The following is a 6,917-nucleotide window of genomic DNA, read 5'->3' on the forward strand; positions in this document are numbered from 1 at the left end:
TGACAGAAGATTTACAGAGCTACAATTTCTTTTGTGACATGCAAAACCCCTCCTGACCCATCCTTCCATACATTATTCAAACACATTCACTGATGTTTTAAAGTGCTTTATATTTTGGCCACATAGGAGTTTATGACAGTGTCTGAATTACACGCCGTGGAAGTGAGATTCGACTGCCGATGAGGTGAGCCAATATTTTGTTTGTATTGTTTGATGTATGTTAGGTTTAAATGCCATCACTTAAAATAAGCACAACACTGTTCAGTTGCCAGTTTACTGAAAACATTGTGAAGTACCTTTGGTGAAGTAATCACCGTTTCAGCATTACTATACAAGAGTTCCTTTTTTATTTTTTTTTAACAAATCCCTGCCATTTTTCTCTGTGTTTTATTCCAGATGTCATTCAACTTTTCCTCCTATCCGAATCTTTCATCCGTCAATTCTGATCCCCTTTATAAGTATTGTCTCATTTTAAAGCCAAGCTCCTTCGTTTTTATCACATTCAGCATCACTAAAATCTTCCTCCTCCTCCCTGCCTGCATCCTCATCCTCTTCTATGGTTTTCAAAAATGGCAGCAAAACCATACTTCATCCTCAGCAACAACGATGAGTCACTATGACTGCTTCACCTACCACATAATCATCATGGAGCTGTTTGGTCTCTTTGGGTGTTTCATCTGTTGCATTGGTATTTACAGGGACTATCTCATCATAGTGGAGGTGGGGACCGCTTTAATTTCTTTCACCTGGTACGGAGAGGTGTTCTTCCACCTCCTGACCTGTTTCGAGCGCTACCTAGCAGTCGTTCACCCCATCACTACCTGAGCCTGAGAAATAAAAGAGGCATAAGAATTAGAAACATCAGCACCATCTGTGCTTGGCTGTTTTCCTCTGCAGCAATGAGTCTGGTAATATTGGGGAACTTGTTTCTGGATTGGTGCCTTTTGATATTGTCTTTAATCCTAATCTCATTCTTTAGCCTATCTGTTCTCCATGTTTTGATTCATCCAGGCCCAGGAGAACAGGGTGCAAAAAAGGAGAGGGTGGACCAATCAAAACAGAGAGCATTCTATACTATTGTCATAAGTAGAGCTTGGGTTGAGGCTTGCTTGGAATCTGGTTTGGGGTGTTATGAATGAGTCAAAGGATAGTAGTAATTGTGTTATAATAACAGTAGTTTTCTGGTTTAGTCTGCCCTCCAGTCTAGTGTTACCTCTTCTATTTTTACACAAAACGGGAAATTACTTTGTGGTGTGTAACAAAACCTAATATAAAAAAGCGAGACTTACAAAACCAAAAGGACCACAGATACAAGACGAAGATATTTTTTAACCTCTATTTATTTAAAAGCTTTGGCTCCACAGTGCCTCAGTATTACTCTGGTTCTTGAAAAACAAATCTAATGTTGGATGCTGAATTCACCTTCTCAAATTGCTGTTGAGGTTTGTCTGTCTGCCCTCTGCTAAGGTCTTGAGACAAAGTTCATGAGAGTACAGAGACAGAATCAAGCAGTTTGGTCTTGCCCAAAAGTTTTCAGGGTGCAGTGCAACTCATTACATAAATTTTATTTATTTCCATAGTGTATAGAGAACAACGTTTGTGCCAACATTTCACAAAAAAGTTAAACAGCTTGTAAATGCTTATGTATATAATGCATTCTCAGTCGCTGACATTGTTTGGTTTTCATCAAAACTGGGAAAAGACATGGTAAAAGTTTTCATCTGAATAGTATCATCTGCTGGTTTGGTATCAGAGGGTAGATTTAAATATATCACTAGCAGAGGTTTCTTTATTCTTCCATCTGATGTGATTTTATATATGGTTTTCTGTTGCAAAGATGGGTTTGGTGATGACTGAAAACATCCTCATGAAAGTGTATTTCTGTCTGTTGAGGTTATCTGTAACTTCTTTCTGTAGCCTTTTCAGTTCTCTATGTTTTGATCTAGGAGAGGTAGATGGTTGCTTGGGTGTTGAGATCTGTTTGGAGTTAGGCATCGGGTTATTCAGGGTGTAGGAAGTAAATGTTTGGTGACAGCATGTTTTGTCTGGTTGAATCTGCTCTGCACTCTGGTGTTAACATTGGGGTTTGCACTCAGAACAGGAAAATCGGTTTGCTGAGAGAACAACATCTTCACTCCACTTCTGATTTGTTTTGACAGTGTACTGTACATAAAAATGATTCATATAATTGTTGTATTTACTGCTAAACTGATTTCATAATCATATTAATCAAACTGTTCAAACAAAGACAAAGACAAAATCAAGACAAATCAAACTCATTAATTATATAGAACAATTAAAATCCCTTGGTAGAACTTGGTTTGACTCTTACTTACTTCGCTGCATAGAAAATCCTTTACTAGATTAGCTTTTTCTATTTTCTTTGTAATTATCATGTACTATGTGTCATGAATGACACATAAACTTCAGCAACAACAGCAATTTCTTCCTTACCAGTGTTTGAGAAAGTTTATTTTATGAGATATAATAAAGTTTGTGTCCATGAAAAAGTAGAGTGCAAGTCTGACCTTTTCATACCGTAAACTTATTTTAAATTATTTTTTTAAAAATTAACCATACAAAAAAAATCAAATCAAATATTCAGCCCTCGTTACACCTGTTACACATGCATGCAATGATGGTTTAAAGGGAGTTTTGGATTAGTTCAGAGCAATCTCTGAGTCTAACATGTTCGCAAACCCAAACTGTACAAACAAGCAAGCAATGGTATCAAAAAAAATGAAGGAACACTAATTACTAAAGGCACATTTAAACCTTTAAACTGTTTTTCACATTTGTTTAACAATTTATATTCAGTGAATCACACATTCTGCGCTTTTGATACTCAAATTGTGTCACACAAATAGTATAAAATAACTGAATTATTGATCTGAGGGACACAAAAGAAATACAAAAATATCTTTAGGTACTAAAAGTACAATCTAAAATATGAATTGGTGATTTAAAATACTCTTTCCCTTGGAGGAAGGGTGTGGAGTTCAGTCATCCGAAAGCGGCTACTGGGTTGGGGGAGTTATGGGCTTCCCTCCTTAGAATACTGCCCTTGTGATCAGTGTGTGAAGGCCACACACTGAAGTAAGTTAACATAACAATGTTGCTGGGGTTTTGACCTTTTTGTACGTTTTCCTACTAAGCCAGGTATCCTTCTCATATTTGCATAAAAACCCAACAAGGCTCAAATTTGAATGACATTATGAGGAAAGCGGCTCTGAACTAAATTGCTTTGTTCGATTTGAATGCACACCAGGCATCGTTGACATGCATGTCATTTGAATTCTGACAAATGATCATGTTAATGGACATCGTAATGAGTTAACTTTTTATGCTTGTGTGTGTGTGTGTGTGTGTGTGTGTGTGTGTGTGTGTGTGTGTGTGTGTGTGTGTGTGTGTGTGTGTGCATATACTAAGGGTAAGAGTATTTATTAATAAGTAATTATACAATGTTATTTTTATGAGTTGTAAAGTGTATTTGCACTAAAAAGTTGTTTAATTTTGTGGTACACAAAGAAGAAATAGAGACTGTGTCTTTTACAATTTGCAATTGAATGTATTTCACAATTTCACTGCATATGTTTTACATGGGTTAATGTACTTCCTGTCATTCTAAAGTGATTTTTAATGTGTGGGTAAGCAAATAAACAAATACATATTCTTGAGCAAGGCTTTGTGTTATGTACAGACAGTGGTAAGTAAGTAAGTTAAGTGTTTAAAAAGAGTCACAAAATGTGTAAAGAGCATAAATGTGGACCATCAACTGTTTCTGATAAGCTGGTAGAGAGATCCTTTTGATTTGTAGACTTTAGATTTAAGCTTAGCTTCAACATTTATTTTTGTTTGTTTGTTTTTTATTCTGAGACCTTATAGAAAGCAAAGGCCAATGCAAGAATTGAATCCCGATTACCATGAAGAGGTGGCGGAGGAGGAGAATTAGATTACACAGTTTGTGTCTGGGGATTCACAATTTTATGCCTATCATACAAAGAGGCCAAGACTCAGGTTAAGCATAAAGGTGTAACAGTTGATGAACTAAACTGTAAAGTTGTTAACCACCAACCAAGACACACTTGTGGTTTCTGTATCTGATACCATCAAATGTGATTAAGAAAAAAAACAGGTTGGCTGGGTGACCGTCCCGGTACACCGTCAACCTGTTTGTGTCAGTGACACATCCGCGGAGGAAAACACTGGTAATTGGTAATACTGTTTTGAGTGTGACTACATTTCTCTAAGCGCAATGCGTGCATGGTTCTAATTATGCATAGCGTGTGTGAGTGTAAGAAAACAATTTTTTCACTGGAATAACAAAGTGGCTCGAGCTGAAAGTTGACTGTCCAGTTAAGGGCTGCACTACATAGGTGGATTTTTCTTATCTATGTAACTTTAGAGTTAACCTTGTTGTTTTCAATACTATAAAGGTTGTTCCTTCTAACCGGGGTACATCACTGTTGTAACTAATGCAGCGAACCACCACCAATCAGGTCACGATCCATAATAGAGATCAACGTGTATGAACTCACAGCTTGCCAACCAATCAGATCTCCAGAAAATAGCTGATCTGCCTAAAATTCTTTAGTGTTTTCCCAGTGAGCATAGACTGTATGATGTGTATGATTTCATTCATTTTGGTACTCAAGATCCTCCATACTCCCTCCATACTTTTTCATGTATTCAGTAGTTTAAGCTTTCTAAAGATTTTAGTCATTTTTCATGTACAGATTTTAATTTTAATGTAATTTTTATAAACTGTTAATTCCTAGTTTCTTTTGATTTCTAGTTATGTTAACTTATTTTCCTCCACATTCCATCCACTTATTTTTCTTCATCATCATCATCATCATCATCATGACCAACATCATCTCCATCCTCAAAAAGACCCAGCAGAGGATGTACTTCCTGAGACAACTGGGGAAGTACAGTCTTCCACAGGAGCTGCTGATCCAGTTCTACACTGCGGTCATTGAGTCTGTTCTGTGCTCCTCCATCACAGTCTGGTATGGAGCAGCCACTAAACAGGACAGGAGCAGACTGCAGCGGACTGTACGGGCAGCAGAAAGGATCATCGGCGCCCCCCTGCCCTCCATCCAGGATCTGTACCTCTCAAGAACCAGGAAACGGGCAGGGAAAATCATCACAGACCCCTCACACCCTGCACACAGACTTTTTGATGTGCTGCCCTCTGGCAGACGGTACAGAAGCCTGCAGACCAGGACCACCCGACACAGGAACAGTTTCTTTCCGCTCACCATCTCCCTTCTAAACAGTTGACCTGTCACACTGCTCCCACTGCCAGACTGCAACTGCCCCTTATGCACATTTAGTAGTATTCATTCCACCTCATTCATTTCTGTTTTATGTATATAAGTTTAGATTAGTTATTTATAGTTGGTTTACACAGCTTTGTGTATGTATGTGTATGCATGTGTAATGTATAAATAGACATGTGTGTGTGTGTGTGTGTGTGTGTGTGTGTGTGTGTGTGTGTGTGTGTGTGTGTGTGTGTGATTTACATTGCTGTGCTTGAGAGCCACCATCTACCGGAACCAAATTCCTTGTATGTGTCTGCACATATACTTGGCCAATAAACACGATTCTGATTCTGATCATCATCCGTAATTTGTCATATTCCTTGAAATTGTTAAAAAACATTTTTCCTCATACATAATAAAATACACAAAGACAGCAAGGCAGTTTCTTATACTTGGAGCTACTGTTATCCGAACTCTTCTTTAGATATATCACAGTTGGGCACTGCTATTTTTGGACAGTGTAACATTAAATGTTTTTTTTTTTTTTTTGCCTGTCCCGTTTGGATCTTTAGCCATCAGAATTGTTGTCTGAAGGCCAAGAAAGATGCCAAGTGGATCATCATGGCCTTGCCATATTGGTCCATTTGATTGACCTTTATTCTAATTATGTATTTATTTTATTTTTGTTTTTTAAAGACAGGACAGACATGACTGGGGAATAGGACAGGGAGAAAGAATGAAAGAAAGAGAGGGAGCGAAAGAAAAATAGAGGGGAGAACAGATGGTGAGAAAGGGGGGAAGAAAGAGAGAAAAACAATCAAAACACTTGGATCACCTGTATGGAGATAAAAAAAAGCCAGAAGAGAAAACAAACAACAAAGAGCAACATAATAAAAACAACACCATCACAATAAACTAGCTAACAGTAGATACTTTTTTAATTTCACCTGTTGAGAATGAAAAAAGAAAACAAGCAGAAGAAAACGAAAGCAATAGAATAAACAACATCACGATGATCTATGGGAATATAACTGTAAATACTAAATATTAAACATTATTGTGCAGCACGTAAGATCGACAGCGCACAGTGTGCTTTGAGGTAGGAGCCAAAAAGGGTGTAGTTTGTGTGTGTGAGCACCCGTGTGTACACCTGTGAGCATGAGCGTGCTTGTTTTTTTAAAAGGTTCCTTCATGTAATGATCTGCTAGAGGGTGTGGGCACAGCCCCGTCCTCCAGGGCATGAAGCAGGTATGGAGGAGATCAAAACTCCAGACATCCAGAGGCCCCCAGAACACAAGAGACCAAGGAAGACCAACAGAGGGGCAGCCGCGCCACTGTCCCAGAAAGAGCTGAGGAGAGTCCCAGATGAGCAGCCGCGGAGCAGAAGCCAGGGGGAGTTGCAGTGACGTGCCCGTGAGCTCCGCCGGCAGCCAGCTGTGCCTGAGTGACCAAGCCCGAGGCCGAAAGGCCGAGGGCACCCCACGCCCGAAGTGGCCCGAGCGAGCCCCAGGCTCCAGGCCCCGATAAGCAGCCACCAAGGAGTGAGCCGGTGTGTACCTGGACGCCCACCCCTGGACACAAAGAACCACCAACGCACCGATGTCTGAGGGCGTCTGCCACTGGTAGGGTAAGTGGTGGGGGGAGATAGGC

At 39.4% G+C, this 6,917-nt stretch overlaps 1 pseudogene; it reads left to right on the top strand.

Annotated features, from left to right (window-relative positions):
• The first annotated feature begins 284 nt into the window (after positions 1 to 284).
• On the top strand, positions 285 to 1,269 carry LOC147335040 (uncharacterized; annotated as a pseudogene).
• Positions 1,270 to 6,917: the final 5,648 nt, after the last annotated feature.

This window comes from Aulonocara sp. 'chitande type north' Nkhata Bay, linkage group LG3, assembly GCF_057382095.1.
Source record: "Aulonocara sp. 'chitande type north' Nkhata Bay isolate Kocher_YH1m ecotype deep benthic linkage group LG3, A_spYH_male_GT1.1, whole genome shotgun sequence".
Lineage (NCBI taxonomy): Eukaryota > Metazoa > Chordata > Actinopteri > Cichliformes > Cichlidae > Aulonocara > Aulonocara sp. 'chitande type north' Nkhata Bay.